Genomic DNA, 17,620 nt, shown 5'->3' on the forward strand with positions numbered 1-17,620 from the left:
AGTATCTCCCAAATCCCCTTAAATAAATGGATTTAATATACGACCAGAGGAATTACAAGTAATTTAAACTAGGAGACTAGAAGTTTAGAATTTTATGGGTTTATATATTTTCTTTTGGTGTTATGACTTTTGATTATTGACACCTGCTTTGTCTTAGGGAAAAAAAACAACCAAAAAAGCCTCTAGATCAGATTAGTGCAGAGCTTGTTTTGCAAGCATTTTAAAATTAAAAGTCAACTTTAGAAACCTGGTTTCACCTTTTCAATCTGTCCAGCACTTTTCTAAGCCTGCTTCCCCTTTCTGATACGAGTTTCATGTCACATATCCGGTTCTGTTCTTCTTTCAGCCCTGCAACAAACATCTGTGTTTTTTTTTTTCTTCTTCTTCTTCTTATCTCATGTTTTATTTGTGTGGTTGACTTAGCACAAACACAACCGTGCATGCAGTAGCAGCAGCAGCAGCAGCAGCTGTGAGTTAGTGTCGATCAGCCAGCTCAGCTTCACGGGGGTGGCTGACTAAGTCTTCTTACCATGCAGAAACTTTGCTGCCCTCCTCCCAGCCTGCCCACACACAGCGCATCACGTTGTGTTTTGCTGTTCCTGCAGCCCAACGTCGTCATAGAGGGGCAATCATAAATGCACAGTGTATAGACTCCAGTAGTATCTGAATGGAGCTTTTACAGGGACAGACAAAACAACAAGGGAAACAGCTGCCTTTTGCTTTGTCTCACAGTATCTGCAGCACATTCAGCAGCTGCCTTTATCTCAGGATTATACACATGGACTCTTGCTCAAGGGAACTTTGGCTGTAATAGATTAACCAAGTGATCTTCCTCATGATCACTCCACTCACTCCTAAACTGTAAAGGCAGGCTTTGTGATTGTCAGGCTCGATGACACACAGTCCATTTGTTACAGCAGCGTTGTGTGCACGTGTCAGAGTCGTGCCACATGTGCATGAAGCAGGGGAATATGTTTGGTGTGTACACTCCCGAATCTCACTTCCCACAGGCGGATAACCCGAGCCATGCAACAGCAGCTTTTCCCAGATTTCTTTAAACCGCCGGGGTTGTTCCCCTGCACCAGCAGTGTGAATCTACATGCCTGACTCAATATGTGTATCACGCCTCTGAAAAATATATCTGAGACCCCCCCCCCATCTTCCATAAGGCAGCTCAACTGACTCACAGCGCAGCACATGGGGCCCGCTACTGTCTTATGATCATATGGATACCGCAGATGTCCGCTGAACTTGTTGCCTTCAACCGAAGATCAGTCTCAGAAGCCTTTCCTCATCTTATTCTTAGTGTGTGCAGCCTTTTCTCGACTAATATTTACACAGAATTGTCATCGTTTTTAAATATTAGAGACACCCACTTGTGGCAACAGTGACTCAGCCGAGCAAACTGGTCATAAATTTACAAGGTGACGTGTTCAATATAACTCCAGGTAGACTATGACCTCCAGCTGATGATCATCAGAAGGCAAACAGCCACCAGTGTAAACAAACATCAAGGGTATCCACAGAAAAGCATTCGTTAGTTCCCTCAGCATTGTGTCTGCAGGTTACACTCTGGGAAACATGCAAATGTGCATAAGAGTGAAAAGGGAATAAAGTCAGCAGTAGACTGCGGATAATTCACCATTATCGGTCCATGAATGAGAAAAACAGATTTACAGTATATTAGATTCAAAAGAGGATTAAGGCTGCAGGACCTGGTCAACAGATGACATGCATTATGGCTCAGGCAAGGAAGCAAAATTAATCTAAGAGGATAATAAGTGCTTCAGATGTGGAAGATGTTTGAGCAGTGGCTGGCAGAGTAATGCCATGCTTGTTAGTGAGGCTCAGGAGGAAGATGGCTGTGACTGCTGTGTTCCAATCAAATCAAAATGACAGAGTGACCTTGGAGAGGCACAGAGAGGATATATTTTTAGCCAGCCGTTCTCACAGGGTTGCTGTTTTTCCTGTTTTTTTTTCTTGTTTTTGTTTTTTTTTTGCCATTATCTTATTTTATTTTTGCTCCAGCACCGGTCGCCTGGCTGCCTGGTTCTGTAGGGACATCTGTTTACAGAACAGAGCTCATGAGACAATCAGGCCTCAGCTGAGGGAGGATTGACTGCTTCACATCACTCGCTTTTTTGACAAGTCTTTTTTCAGGCTGTGTCAATAAAAGGCTTTTCTTTGCACTTGCACACTGGGGGCAGAGAAAAGAGCCTGACTCAACTACTGAAATCAGGTCTCCGAGGTGTTTGTGGAGCTGTTGGAGAGTTATAACTAGACCTTTTTTTCAGTTTGACTGCCACTCTATATTATAGTATAAAAGACTGTCATATAAAAGACTGTCAGCTGCCACGTGGGATTGAGTCAGTGGTGGGAGTGACTTACATGCCAGCAAGAGTCCAGGCCAAAGAGTATTCTTGTTCAAGTTTTGCTGTTGAAATTGGAAAGAAGAAAAACCAATCTGCAGACAATTGTGCCCTACAGCTTCTCCATAAAGACCAGGTAGACAATGAAGACACAGGCTCCGACCCTCAGTCCAACACTGCTCTTCAAAATAAGAGCACTTGTATACCCGCTTTGATAGGTACCCTGTGGATGTTTTTGTCTACTAGTACAGTATGGTATGATAACATTCTGTTTGTATCGCTCATATGCACAACATACAACAGACACATGCATGAGCACACAAACAGGTAGCGTGATTCACATCCTGCTGTGTCATTTTAACCTGCTGATTTACAGCTGGTGGCAGTAACTAAGCAACAAACACACTAACAAAGGCAGTAAAGAAGACATGGATGTAAACAATTATTTAAGATATTCATTTTGAAATTAAAATTTTAAATAATTTTAAAAAATGGCTTTGAAAATAAGGAAATGCACTCAACACATTTGTCAGACCTCAAGGATACACACAAAGAGTTTCTGTAAAAAATAAACTAACAAAAAAAAACAAAACAAAACATGTAAATGTAACTCAGTTTTCACAGGAAAACTCCACAAACTTTGAATCAGTGTGCAAATTATGGCTACTTGAGTCCTTGGAAGATATTGTAAACTTGAATATGGGGTCAGTGAAGTAAGATCACTTACCTGCATTTAATCAGTATGTCACCATATTTATGTTTATTGATTGTTGCCATTGTACAAAATCAGAAATTCTCTGTCATAATTCAGCTATTTCAGGAATTTTCCAAATGGTATAATACAGAAGTGTTAACAAACCTTTGGCAAAATGGTTGCACAAGACATACTACAGCTAGCTAACATTTATTTATATTTCATTTCACTTGACTGATATAATAAAAAATAAAAATAGGTCATTTGGGCTTTGTGTAATGTATGAATTCATGGTAATCAGGTAACCACTGTGGAATAATGTGTCAGTGATCTCAGTGGGAATAATAATAAGTTTTCCTGTTATTTCCATTTTGCTGACACAGCATGAATACAGTGTTTTTGGGGTTTTTTTGGAGCAGTTCCAGGGACATTTCATTGAAACTTAACCATTATTATTGTATGTTTTTCCTGGTATGACAAGTTAAAATGTCAGTTGTGAAAAAGGTCCATTGTCAGGCGATGTGAGTGGTTTTACAGAGATCTTCAGTTTAACTCAGAGGGTTGTCTCACAGCTGACATTTAACTTGCCATAGTAAGAAAAGCACAGTGTTAAAAATAATATCAGTGATGGCTCTGTTCATTTCAGGTGTTAAGCTATGAGTGAGCTAGCATGCACAGGGGCAGGCCCCTGGAGCCGCAAAACCTTATGCAATGCAGCCATTATTATTCAGATATTAATTACACTTGTTTAACAAGTCAAAATGTCCACCATGAGAAAGTCTGTCATCTAAAACCACTGATATGGAAGTGATGCCTGAACACACTTCTCTTATTTTCACCCACTGCAGTAAATGTGGTAGGTCAAATGTGAATCAAGGATCAACTGTGCAAAATCTACTGTGCAATCACAACGACTGGATTGGGTAATAATTATACGTTGAACGATACTTGTCTTAAACAGACATTTTTTTTCAAAAACCCATGGTAAAACCACTCCAGTGTTTTCAGCTCTGTTCTGATTAGACCTCCTCTCAGGACTAAGTGGGTGCAACAGGCTAACAGTTTCCTTCCTTCCTTTTACGGTAGCTTTTTTTTTTTTTTTGTAGAGCAAACTATGTATAGGCTCCCATATCCAAAATGAAATGCACATCCTCTCCAACATACCAGATGATTTGGTGACCTTGTCTTCATCAGGATTCCCACCGGACTTATCTGACCCTGCTTCATTAGCATGGGAAGGCAGAACAGGCAGGTGGTGGACCGCGACCTGATAGAGATTGCTGGACAGGTTTAAGGAGTTCGCATCAAGCTCAGCTGTACTTCCTGTTTAGTGCTAGTGAACAAATTATTGCATGCTAAGATGATTAATATGGTAAACTTTATACCTAAACCTCAGCGTGTTGGATTTCTCATTGTCAGCATCTTAGCATGCTAAAGCTAAAATTTAACTCAATGTAACACAGGGCAGCTAGCATGTTTACCCCGTCTCGTTAAAATTTCTTTAAACCACAAGGCAAAAAAAGTGAGGACAGAATATTCACAGTTCACATAATCTGTTTTGAAATTTATAGACAAAGCACTACCCAAACGGCTATCCAAACGTATCGATAACTAGTGAAGATGAAATGGCAGCAAAACCTTCCATTCATCTTTCGCTCTTCTGGTGGTTTCTTTATTTGTGATGCATTTGAAAAGAAACATTATAAAGTCAGTCTGTTAACTTATGCTGCATCCACAACGGCTGCTGGGGAATAAAAGCTCCATACAGGTCAGAGGCAACCATTGTACTTTTCACTCCACTACATTTATTTTTGGAACTTCAGTTGCGACTTAACTTGTCAGATTTAAATTTGCAACAGAAAATATGATGTTCAAATAGATTATCATGTATTACCGTAGGCTAATTTAAGGCTACATCCACACTGCTACATTTTAGTTTTCACTTCTGCTACATTTTTGAGCCACTTAAATTGAGACTTTTGGAAAATGCAGCTGGATCCATTTTAGTTTGAAAACTCCAGGGTTTCGTTGTGGTCTGGACGGGCAAAAATGGAAAAACCTTTCGAAACAATGAAATAGACACCCATGGTCGCTCTCTGGTCAGGATATCAATCACAACAACCAGTGGTGATTACAACATGAATGACAAATTACAAGTGTTACTGACCTTGTTGTCTTTGCATGCAGCTGTTGTGCAGTTAAATTCTGCATTTAAACGCTACAATTGTGTTTGCTGTTTGTAGCATTTTCTGCAATTAACCAACTGCAGAGTGGACAGTCATTTTCGTTTTAAAATGTTGTTTTGAAATGAAAATGCAGTAGTGTGGACAAAGCCTTAGACTTTATTGAAATTCACAAAACACCTAGCGATGCATCAGTAATTATAATCCATTATAATACGTTATTCTGAAATGGGCCATTCTGCATTGTTTCCGTTTTGCTACTGTTACCTTTGTACCTTTACTGAAGTACTGAGTATTTCTACACTGTAACTCCGGCCACTGTTACTTAAGTAAAATATCTGAGTACTTCCAGCACTGGTTTCAGTGCCACCCCGGAGAATTGTTCGGTAGTCCCCTGGTAACTGGAAACTTCATTTGAAAATCCATTTGAAAAGTCACTGGAGATACAGAATAAATAAATAAACTGATTACAATGAAACCAGATTAAAGTTAATTAATAGTTTCCACAGAATGTGAATATGTGCAGGGTGTCTATTGTGTTCATTGTTTTTCACTCAATGAATTTACTCATTAACTCATTTGGTACATTTACATGGAGTCTAATAATCAGATTAATCACTTTAAAAGCCTAAACAGAATAAAAATGTTCCATATACCTCAAACAGAACAAACTGATTGGTTAGAGGGGTAGTTGAAGCCTTTACTTAACTAATCAAAATTAAAATTGCACCTTGTAAATGATTTAACCAGGTTACTTTCTGTGTTCTTATTGCACATGCCCTCCATCCTGACGTTAAATGCAGACATTACGTTTCTCCAGTTCCCAAGATGACACCTGTACATACGAGAGAAATTTGAAAGATTGACAAGAAATCCTCATCTGCTCATCAGCTCATTCATTGTTATTTCAATCCTATTTGAACGAAGATAACCTCTGATCAAGGTGGTTTGTTGCAATAATCAGAGTATTTGTATCAGTCTGATTATAGCTCAATTATTAGCAGAAATTTAAACACATTAAACAGCAGCGGAAGCGAGTGCATGAGTGGGGGAAGGGGTGACTATAGTTAGTGAGTCCTCAAGGACACAATGAGCTGAGGTGTTGCAGGGAGGCAGCGTGGATATGAGGAGGAGAGGGGGATGGGAGGAAGGACTGCTGACGCATTTAGGAGCCGGTGTGGTGGTGGTGGTGGTGGGGAGGGGAGGCGGGGTGGTGGTTGCTGACGTCTGGACAGCCATGCAAATCTAGGAAACCAAGGAAATGGCCCTGTTCCAAAGTCTGCCTTGTGAACCGTGGTGATCTCTGGCAAAAGATGAAATGGAGCACTAAGGAGGCTCAAACGACAAGTTTGCATTTCTTTCTCTTGCTGTTTGGCAGCGCTCCTGTCTGTTTCACACAGAGTGGTCCACTTCAGTGAAGAACATCTTGACAAGGGAGTTCTGGACACAGATAACAGCAGACGGTGCTTAGCTCTACTAAAGCACAAACAAAGTGGAATGAAAAAGTGAAGGGTAAAACATGGACAGAACTGACCTGGAAGTACCTGATGCAGAACTGTTCCTACTTTCCAGTCACAGATTCAGTCACATCTCATTCTGGAGGAAAGATGAGTAAACAGTGTGGATGATATGGTGATAACAAAGCAAATCAGCTGTGTGAGGATAAAGGTGCAGGTTGTCTACACAGAACAGATTTCCCAAATGTTTCTCAGTCCCTGGAGGCAAAACAGGCACCATGACTCCTTGGGAAACCTTGAGGACAGGTGATGGGTGCAACAAGATTTATTCATTTCATTGTTCCTTTTATTGTACATTTCTAATAAGGTTTCATAGCAACATTAAAAAAAACTGTATTCGAAACCCTGCTAAATCTGCCATTACGTCAGAGCTATTGGCATCACACCTCGTGTCAGCTGGTTGCAGCCTGTCAGTTTTCCATGTGTGCAGAGGTCAGAAGCAACAACTGTCAGAGCAGTGATGGAAATTACTGCACAACAGTTTAATAAAAAAAATGCTGATGCATTTGATCCTGAGCAAAGACAAAGAGCTGAAGTCAGACTGTTCAGTGGAGTCACAGCTCGGGTGATCGGGTCAGGTCGGTGAGGGTCGAAACCTGGTTGTGATTGGTCACTGAGCCCAGTCCTGGAACAAGCACTCAGCACACTCATGCGCATCCTGAACGGTGCTGCCAACTTGGCGAGTTTTCAGACCCCTTTCAAATAATACCTTAGCTACCATCCATGGAAGAGAGTCTCCAGTGCTGCCCCATGAAACACACCTGTAACTGTGCCTACCCTGTTCAGTAAGTGGCAGAGAGGCAGAGCAGCACGTTCAGTACACACGGCAGCTGACACATACACAAAAGAGCTTCTCACTTTCTCTCTGAGCGATCATTTTACATGATCCCAGCACAGTCTGTCTTTAAATGATTTTTTAATTATTTTGTCAGACAACGGATTTTAGTAGATTCAGATCAGCATGCTGCTAGTCTAGAGAGACAGCAGGAGCACCAGCAGTGATGGGCTGCTGTGGACGGGGCCTAAGCTAATATCAGTTGAAGCATACGCTTTATTTTGGGTATTCCCACCATGTCAAACAGCCCTTTCCTTTGGAACTACAGTTGTTGAACCATTGAACTACTGTATTACTATGCAGATCAGCAGTTTGAGTCAGACAGAGGTTTGCGTAGGTGCACTTGTGTGTAGCACAAGGAAAAATTTAGTTCCAAAGAAAAGGGCTGTCTAATAGCAGATAAAGCGGAGACAAATATTCTAAATAAAGCGTACACGTCAACTGATATTAGTTTTTTTTTTTTTCTGTGCACATGTTTTAAAAGTGGCTAAAACATGTTTTTGCAGATGGCTCCATGCAAAGCAGTACATCAGCTTCTGTGACGGAGCTGCTGCTGCTTCCTCAAACTGGGAACCAAATCTACTGCAGTCAAATACCCATGTCGAATAACCTTAACTTACTGAATAACTTTTATTTAAACATGCAGTCTTGATGGGCCCCATTAGTCATATTTCAATCCACTGTCTGACAGCAACAGAAAAATATGTCAACGTCAACAGCGTTATGGTAAATGCAGCTGTATTAAAACACTGTGTATGTGAGCACAGAGAGAAGCAAACAGATAAAGGGCTGACACCATCTGACATAAACAAGAATACGATGCAATGAGGTCACAAATAAAGAAACAGAAGAAATAAGAGACTGACAGGACCGGTAAAAACTTTATGGATTTCTTTTGATTGTCCACCAGCCCAGTGATTTGGCGCCCACTGGGATTTGTCCCTTTATACCGACTGTCCAGTCTGACCCTGCTGACAAAACTAATGAGCCTTTTGGGTTTAATCCAGTTTTATTCGCTTTTGGACTAAATTATGCTGATAGACTGCAAATTTGTGCCTCTCAACACAACCTAGTGTTATCTTTGACATCTTTTGTATTTAAAAGATTGACATAACAGATTTCAGAATCCGTCACCTGCATCCAGCTGATCAATGAACAACATCTATAAAGACATATCTTTATGTCTTGGCTTTCCTTTACTCTCTGGAAGTGTCTGGAAGTTTCCCACAAAAAAAATGTATAAGTTGACATAAATTTCCTGCAGTAGTACAAAGGTCAGAGCTGCTTCTTTATAAAACTGTCAAAGATATTTTATGGCTGGATTTTTGCAGTCTACCAATTCTTAGAGACTGTATCACATTACACCTACTATAGGGGTTAATCCAGAATAATGTTACACAAGCAGAGGAGTTCATTACTGTTATTTACTAGCCCTTTCACATGCAGCCGGTTCAATGGTTGTCTTAAAGTTGTAATGCTCCCGAGACCGATGGGAAATTATCTGCTGAGTACAGTTGTGGCTTCACATAAGCCACATAAGACCTCAATGCTCAGACTGCAGAAGCTGCACCAAGTCAAATATTGACTCGTTTAACTGTGCATGTGAAAATGCTTCCCAACTTCAAGTTTCAGAAACTATCACTCTATAACAAAAACACTGCAGCAGTTACTACAGTTCACCTTTATATACTAGAGTTTATTCTACTGTTTGGATTTCCTCTTTACATTCCACTGTGTTTATGTCAGTGAGAAACTACTTGTAGGAATAATCATTTGATTTATGTGATATAATAAATAAAAGGTTTGCATTTGCTACAAATGTCTCTGAAACACTTTTAAATAACATAATATATAGTCTATTACCATGGCCTGAAACTGTATAAAGTACTCTGGTGTCTATTTTATATAATTATGAGGAATGCATGAAATGTTTTATCCATTTAGGTCAGGTGTTGCGAAATCATGTTGTGACCTCAGTGTGGTACGGTGAGAAATAGATTCCACGGGCCACCAAAGATATTATGATCTTACTCTTTCTTTCTCTTGGTTCAATCAGCAAAAAAGAACAACAGAACAGTACTGACTGATCACATGATTACTCACCACGAGAGGTATACACAGGCTGTACAAACGGTTGTGTAATGTTTTCTGTGACTCTAGAGGAAGCTCTCTAAGGTCTGGAAAAAATATAACCCTGATGTTGTTGTGGTGATGGCATCATGGTCATCCCAGCTTGGGCAACACCTGGTTGTTTACCAAGCAGGAAGGCTCTAATGAAGAGACACTATCAAGATGCTTTATGTGAAATGTAGGACCCTGTGATTTTAGAAATAACTCATAGGGACTAATGGCTGGGGTATATCAGCCACCATGGGGCTCCCTGTAGGGATGGTAATCTCAGCCACTTGATGATCTAGACCAGGGGTTGGCAAGTAAGTTTGGTCTCGGCCAGTTTATTCCCTAATCCATTACATGGCGGGCCAGTTGCCAACCACTGATCTTGACCTTGATCTTGAAATATCTCAACTGTTGCCAGGATTGTCATGAAATTTCATACAGATGTTCATTTTCCCCAGAGGGTGCATTATAATAACTAATCCCATGACTTTCAGTCATCCAGTGCCATCATCTAGTCAAAATTTTAGTTAGTTTAGTTTGTTATAACTTCTTATGAAATACCTGCAAAACTAATGACACTCCCAGCAGCATTAGTTGTATCTTGTATCTATTTTTAGTGGAGAGAAGGGCCTGTAAAACCTTTATGGATTTGTTTTATGGCCCACAGGCCTACCAGGATTTCACAGTAGTCCCGATGGCCAGTCCAAAGTGACATTTATTACTAATACATCTTTAACTAACAAATCCCTGCCCACTTATAAAGCAAAGATGCGTTTTTACTCTGCCTTCAGCACTGAGATCAGGGTTTCAAATCCAAATTGGGATTGTAATGGTTGTTCAGGACAATAGCCAGGCCAATGGCAGTAGCCATGTTGGTAATTCTACCACTTGCAGCCAGAAACAAACATCATAGATTATCAAACAAAGTACACATTTTCTGACTGTGACCTCTGTTATATTCTGGTCTTTAGGACGCCAACAATAATACCACTTGGAAATGCTTTGGGGGAGAAGCTGAAAAGTCTCCTATGGCCACTTTAAATATGATTCTACATGACTAAAGAAAAAGGAGAAATCGTTTCAAAGTAAGTGTGATTCAGGTTTGATTAAGTAAATGGCTTCTACTTGTTTTAAAACAGCATATGTAAAAAGCTACCATGAGGTGATTATTGGCTAAGCTAATTCTAGATCAATAGACAATAGACAGTATATGGACATTTATTTTAATAACACTTTTTAATATTGAATCACTGTAGCTTCTTACAGTCACCTCAGGAGAGAGCAGAGTTTATGACAGTGCGACTAACACTCTGTGATCTGTGTTGGTATGTAATCACATCATCAAGCACAAATCACATTTCTTCAAGCTGCGGGGCATCTTGTAGCACTTGTTTCAACCAGATTATCCTGGTCCACATTTGATGACCTGAAGACAACAGCAGCTTGTTTGCTGCAGTCATTGTCAATGATACTGTTCTACATGATGATTTTCTTCAAACAACCAAAGGACTAAAGAGAATCAAGGGAGAAATAAAAACATAAACTTGGAATTATAGATCTTGCCCAGGTATTTATTCGTGTCAATTTTCAATCTCCAATTTGTTAATGCCTTTAAAAAGTTTGACATTACTTTTAATTTTTGATAGGAACCATCTGTTGCCTGACATATATACTATACAAAAATACAAAATTGCATATACAATAGATATAAGAAAATTAGTACCGCTTGTCTCCAGAAAGTCTTCTACAGATGCTTGGTATTTACCTTCATATTCAATCACAGGGACCAAAAACTCTTAGCAATATGGGGAAAAGACTAATGTGAGGTGAACAAACTACCACTGTAAATGACTATGATAGACTAAGATATCTGTGAATCAAGTGCATTTGCCCCCCAAATTAATGATTAAGGTTTATAGCTTCAAATGTGCAAAATAAAAGACCTGATTTCTGAGTTGCTTCTCAGTTGTCATCAAATATTACACCCAGGTTTCTGGCTGCAGGTTTGACATTTGTAGACAGGGAGCCAGATGTGTAGTGCGATTTGTTTCTACAGTGGCAAGTTTACATACATTAGCCAACTCCATCAAATGATAAACAATCAAATGATGTCTTACAAACAAATTCAAGCACTTAAAATTGTATATTTACCAAATTATGTGAACTGTGAATATTCTGTTTCCTCAAAAAATTGGCTGCACATCAGTCAGGTGCTCTCCGGCAGCACTTCATCTATGCAGGACTCAACAGGACTCTGGTGCACAGAGGACAACAAAAAATTAAATAAATAAAGTATTGCTAAGGTACCCAGACAGCGGAGGCAAAATGATAAATACCAAAGTTCTGTAATGGCCCTCTGAGGTACGGGTAAATCAGGATTATGAGCCCTATAGAGTGTCTCTATATGTGCCCTTCCAGTGAAGGACTGTCTAGTTGTGTTTCCTGCCACTTTTGACTTCATTGTAGTGATGCTGCCGTGATCTCAGATCTCAGCAATTAACTTGGTGGGTAGAATGTTAATGTTACCGATACAGATGATAACCACAGAAATAAATAAGTAAATAAAACCTACATTGTAATGAACAGGAGTTGTTCTCTTAAGGTGTTTCCACATTAACTTCACTGGAAGGGCAAATTTTGCAAAGTCAAAATTTCACTGGCCCACAAGGACTTATTTGTCAGGAAGAATCCCCACTTGAAGAGGCCCCTCATTTGGAGTTGTGTCTCTCTACTGGTTAACTTACATAGACCGATAATATAATATAAGCCTTATTCTATGATCAGTTTTGTTCTCTGAGAATCAGAACTTTACTGCATGGCAAATCAGACAGGATCACAGATCTGTTAAAATTACCTGGAAATCCAAGAATCATGTTTCCTCATGTGAGGTTCTAGTTTGCTGTGTACAGACACCTGCAATTATGTTTGTGTCTGAGTCATGGCTGCACCTGAACAGGCATGAGTTATTAAAAAATAATTATAGCCTCATGTTAAACTGGCAAAACACAAGCTCCCATCACTGGTGACTCACGTCAGTCTGACTTATAGCATGGACAGTCAGTCAGACTGAGTGCTCCGGCATTTTCACCATATAACATCCTTTGAAAACATGCCAAATTTAATTTCATTTGGAGTTTATTGAAAAGTTTAGCAATTTAGAAATAGCAGGGCCATTAATGTAAATTTAAACCTCAGGTTATGAAAGGTTAAGAGGTCATTTCACATTTTTTAAAAATGTTTCCTGCAGTCTGGCCTGTTAAACTATGAGTTATCTTGTGAACAAAGTTTTCATTTTCACCAGACATAAAACTATTTTTATGGCCTATGTAATGGCATTTTTTAAAGGTCTCATATTTTACATTTTTCTGGTGTTTTATTTGAAGTATTGATAACCATATGAAGATATATTTGTGGTTTAGTACCAAAAACCATCTCAGTGAAGTTTAACATCTCCTCTATCAGGCCTCAGCAAGTCTGAGAGCAGTGACCACTTTGTTGTGACATCACAAAGTTCCAGAAGTCCTGACGGCTGGTTTTAAGGCTCAGTTTCTGAATACAGGCTGTGTACATTTCTCTGTGGACTGAGGCTTTGATACTTTCACAGTATTAATATAGAACCTAGACCTGCATTATTATCAAAAAAGACTTGGACAACTCACTATCTACAAGATGGAACTCTTTAAGATGCACTAACCAATATTTTTACATCAACACTGGGTCAAATGTGTTAAGTGAAAGAACCCTCAGAGGATGGTTTTATGGTCTCCACCTTACACTTACACCCTAAACCCTACACATTTTGCTGTAATCAGGTTCATTTTTTTGATTCAGAGTAAAGTATCTCAAATGTGTTGTTTGGTTTAGGACCAAAGGCTGAACATTGGCGTGCTAACATTGTCATTGTGAACATGTGAGCAGCCAGCAGGCCTCACAGCCTCACAGATTCATTAGTGTGGCTGGAGATTCCTTCAAGCTTGTGGTGGCAGTATAGAAGTGATTGGGGAATCATTTAGGACCTTAAGGCCTTCAGGACTACAAGTACATACATTCAATTTAATGGAAATCTGGCTTGTAGTTCTTAAGGTAACTAACACCAAAGTAGCAAAATAAGAAGTTCAGGGTTTACCAGAAGCATCAAGAATCGTCCTCTGGGGACCATATTACTAAAGCTGGCCAGTAATTTTTGATATATTTTGTTTAGGATGAAATTATTGGATGAACCAATAGACTTAACATCTGACTTGCCAACTGAACACCATTTGTATTTGCTCCACTGATGTGGCAAACGTCAAGATTCTGAGTCTCATACTGAACAAAAACACATCGGGGGTCAAAAGTGTAACACTTTCTCATGTGGTCTCTCACACTTCTGTCAGTGACCTTGTTTCACATACCTTGGTTACTTGCGCATCATCACTTTTAATTCGTCTTCAACCCTGAAGCACCCACTTCACTGGAGTGCTGAGGTGAGTCATTTTGTAAGCAAGAGGGGACTGATGATGAGGCCGGCTTTTTCAGACGGCGAGACTTAGCCACAGAAAAACAGATGTTAGCAGAAGGAAATCCTGAAGTGAACTCTTGCATGCGTCACTGTTGCTTCAGGGCGAGCAGAGCGAATGACATCTACCTGCTGTCAAAACTGTTTACAGAGAAACATGCAGTTGATGACACCAAAGCTTGGGAAAAGGTGTGGTTCATGTTGTGGCAGTGTTGAATCATGTTGTCCTTTACAAACACTGAACTCTTGGATTTTTAGTCTTTTTAGTATGACAGTCAAACAAAACATGTAACGAGGTTAAACTTAACTGTCATTAACTCTGTGTCTAAGGTCACTACAGGGTCAAAATTAAGTATACTTTAATACCATTATAAACAATGGATAAAATAAGTACTTGTATGTTAAACGGGTCACTCATAGGGATGAACCAATGTAGAATTATCACCCAACTCTATAGTCTGCTTTATAGACCTTTTTAGCATTTTGGCATGTTGTTTTGGTGTTCCAACCACTTCACTATTTTGGTTCAGTCTCACTGCTGTCATCTTAAGTGCAAAAAAATTTTAAATGCCCATTATACAGTACCCAGCAGTAACCTCAGACAAACACAGCTATACCCTCTTTTTCAAAAAGGCTGTTTGAGGGTCAGTTCGTAGACGGTGCTAATTTCCAACCAGCCAAAGAACTGGCTCTCAACAAGGAAAGTTGGTTCAAGAGTGGCAGCAACACAACCAAGAACCCTTCCATCAGGGGCTCGGGGCAGAATTATCATGACCAGCAAGACCACACACCATTTGTGAACATATGGAAAATCAAAATCAACATCAAAATCTTTGGGTTTCAGTGTAGGTTCACAAAGCCAGGAGCAACACTTGTAAAGAGATGATGTAATCTGCCATTGTTGTTGTGCTTGCTAGGGTTGCTGGCAAAGCGGACAGATATACAGACGTATACAGTGGCATATACGCGGCTCTGTGGCAGCTCTCTAGCCTGTTGAAAAGCAAACTAGTTCATAGAAGGTTCACAAATTGAACCAGATTTGAGTCAGCACAAGCAGCAGCACAGAATTAGTGATGAGGTTAGCACTGGTGGAAAGGTGATTTAGAGACTAACTAGTGAAGACAGTGGAGCATTTAGCAGCTAAAAACATAGATACTTACCTCAGGAAGGTAAACCAAAACAGAGCGAAAAGTAGAGTGAATGTTGGATTTGAATTGATCAGGTAGACACTAACACAACAATCAACACCGGTTTTATGTCTGGCATCAAACCTGGACATGAATCCCGGAAGGGAACAAGAGACCACTTTATTTATAGACTGTAGTAAGGAAGTTTCTCATTAACACTGGAATGCAAACTTTTTAAAAAAGCTGGAAAAAAACATAAAGGAAAAGACATTTGCTGAATTTTACTGTAATATTGTTATTTATTCAGAGAAATTACCTTTTGGCCCTGCAGCCTTCTCCAAGATCAACACACAAAGACAGCGTTACATAAGTCACACCCTAATTACACGTCTGGGGGTGATTAGTCAATCAAGGCACACCTCATGGTTTAGAAAAACACAATCTAGAACCCTTCAGCGAATCAAAACAATTGAAACAATGAAAGGAACCACAGCCAATCAAATCAAACCAAAGGACAAGCGCTATAATGTCTAATACTGGAGATTTTAATATTTTAAAGTGCAATTTTGAAATGTTAAGAATATTTTTTTTCATTTAGAAATGTTAAAAATATCAGTCTGACTTTTATCTTTTAATATGATTTACTGTCACATAAAGAAGTATAGGAACAGGCTGCAACCTGCCCATTACAGTAGCTTCAGGTGTGGAGGATCTGAAAGCCCTGGTGTCAGCAGTATCACTATGTTGGACCACATGTGGCACAGAGAGCCACCCTGCTGTCCCACCAGGTGGATTTGGCAGTGCCAGCCCCGCTCTGTGTCCTGGATTAGACTTGGCTGGCAGACACAACAAAGAGACTGGGGCTAAAAGATGGTTGCCAGTGCAAAGCAGTCGAGCCTGAAGCTTGTTTGAAGTGAACCAGTTTGGGCAGCAGACGAAGAGACAGCACACTGTCAGGGAACATATGACACATTCATGTGTGTACTGTACACAGTGAGGTGTGACTCACTTCACTTTCTGGGATACAGTGTGATCAGTTTCATGTTGAAAATCTTGTATCACTACATCATTTCTTACTATTGAACAAATCCAAAACTGCCACCTGGATGAAACACTTGTGAGAACATACATATATTCTTTTGAATTTGGCATCTGTTTCACATTGTGTAAGGTTTGCTGAGTTTCCCACTATAATTCATTGATGTCTTTTTCACAGTTAGCTGGCCTATGTAGCAACTGTCCCCTGCTGCTGGTGAGTAGTTACACCAGACTGGTGGCTGAGTGTGGAAAGAGTGTGACTCAGTTAAGACACAATGCAGTAAAATGTGCCCAGTTATTCAAATTGGATTGATGATTCATGTAATTACTGCTATTGTAAACTCAGGATTCAATCATAGATTTTAAAATCCATGCAAATGCAATTTTAGATTCTGAATACAGCTACAGGAAGAATCATTTTCTATATAAATGTACACCTGTCTTATCAAATCACAATGTAAGGCTTCAACCCAGCAGAATAATTTATTCTCACTGAGACAGCACATGGCATCATTCTATTTATGAATTTCTTGTCTGTTCTGACACCATGTGCCACAGAACACTTACAGATAACCTGGTGCAGTTTATTTTCCTATTGCCATAATGGGGCTGCTAGAATAACTGCATGGTTGAGTGGTTTATGATTAGAGTAGCCAGCCAAAATAATTTAAAAAGTTTGCCACTGTTATATCCATATGTTATATCAGTGTTGTATACTCATGGTCGCTTCAGCAGAAGCAAACCAAACAAACAAACACATTTTCAAATATTTTTTATCATATATTGTTATGAAGTTATTATGTGAGTGTGAATATATTATTTTACTGACATTTTTTTGTTTATTTTTAAAGCAAATAAAATACATATTTGCAACTGTGTGCTGATGTTCCATCTCAAAATGGATGGATGGATGGATGGGAAAAATAAAATATTAATTTCATGACAATGGTAAATACTTAAAGACATTTTGGAGTACTACTCCATATGTGAAAAAGTCAATTTAATTCATTTTTCAGCTCTATTTATATAACAACAAAGCATGTACTATGTAAATGTACATATATAATATATGCAAATGTATTATCTTGAGGCAATTTACAGATTAAGTCCAAGACGTTACTATGTTATAAAGAGAAACCCAACAGTTAAACCCATGAGAAAGCACCTGGGGAAAAACTCCCTTATGACAGGAAGAAACCTCAGACAGACCCAGACTCAGGGTGGTAATACTGTTGTATGTC

General features: G+C 39.4%; 1 protein-coding gene and 1 long non-coding RNA gene across 2 annotated transcripts in view; both read right to left on the minus strand.

The window, feature by feature from the left end:
• The window catches only part of rpl15 (ribosomal protein L15), a 397,523-nt gene that overhangs the window by 339,825 nt on the left and 40,078 nt on the right, over positions 1-17,620 (minus strand). The window lies entirely within an intron of this gene.
• LOC139633561 (uncharacterized) lies at positions 10,739-14,451 on the minus strand. Its single transcript, XR_011693782.1, has 3 exons — positions 14,111-14,451; positions 11,868-11,970; positions 10,739-11,225 (listed from the first exon to the last, which is right to left on the minus strand). It is a non-coding gene; the product is annotated as an uncharacterized lncRNA (long non-coding RNA).

Source organism: Trachinotus anak, unplaced genomic scaffold (assembly GCF_046630095.1).
Source record: "Trachinotus anak isolate AG129_WGS33_773 ecotype Australia unplaced genomic scaffold, CSIRO_AGI_Tana_v1 ptg000016l, whole genome shotgun sequence".
Classification (NCBI taxonomy): Eukaryota; Metazoa; Chordata; class Actinopteri; order Carangiformes; family Carangidae; genus Trachinotus; species Trachinotus anak.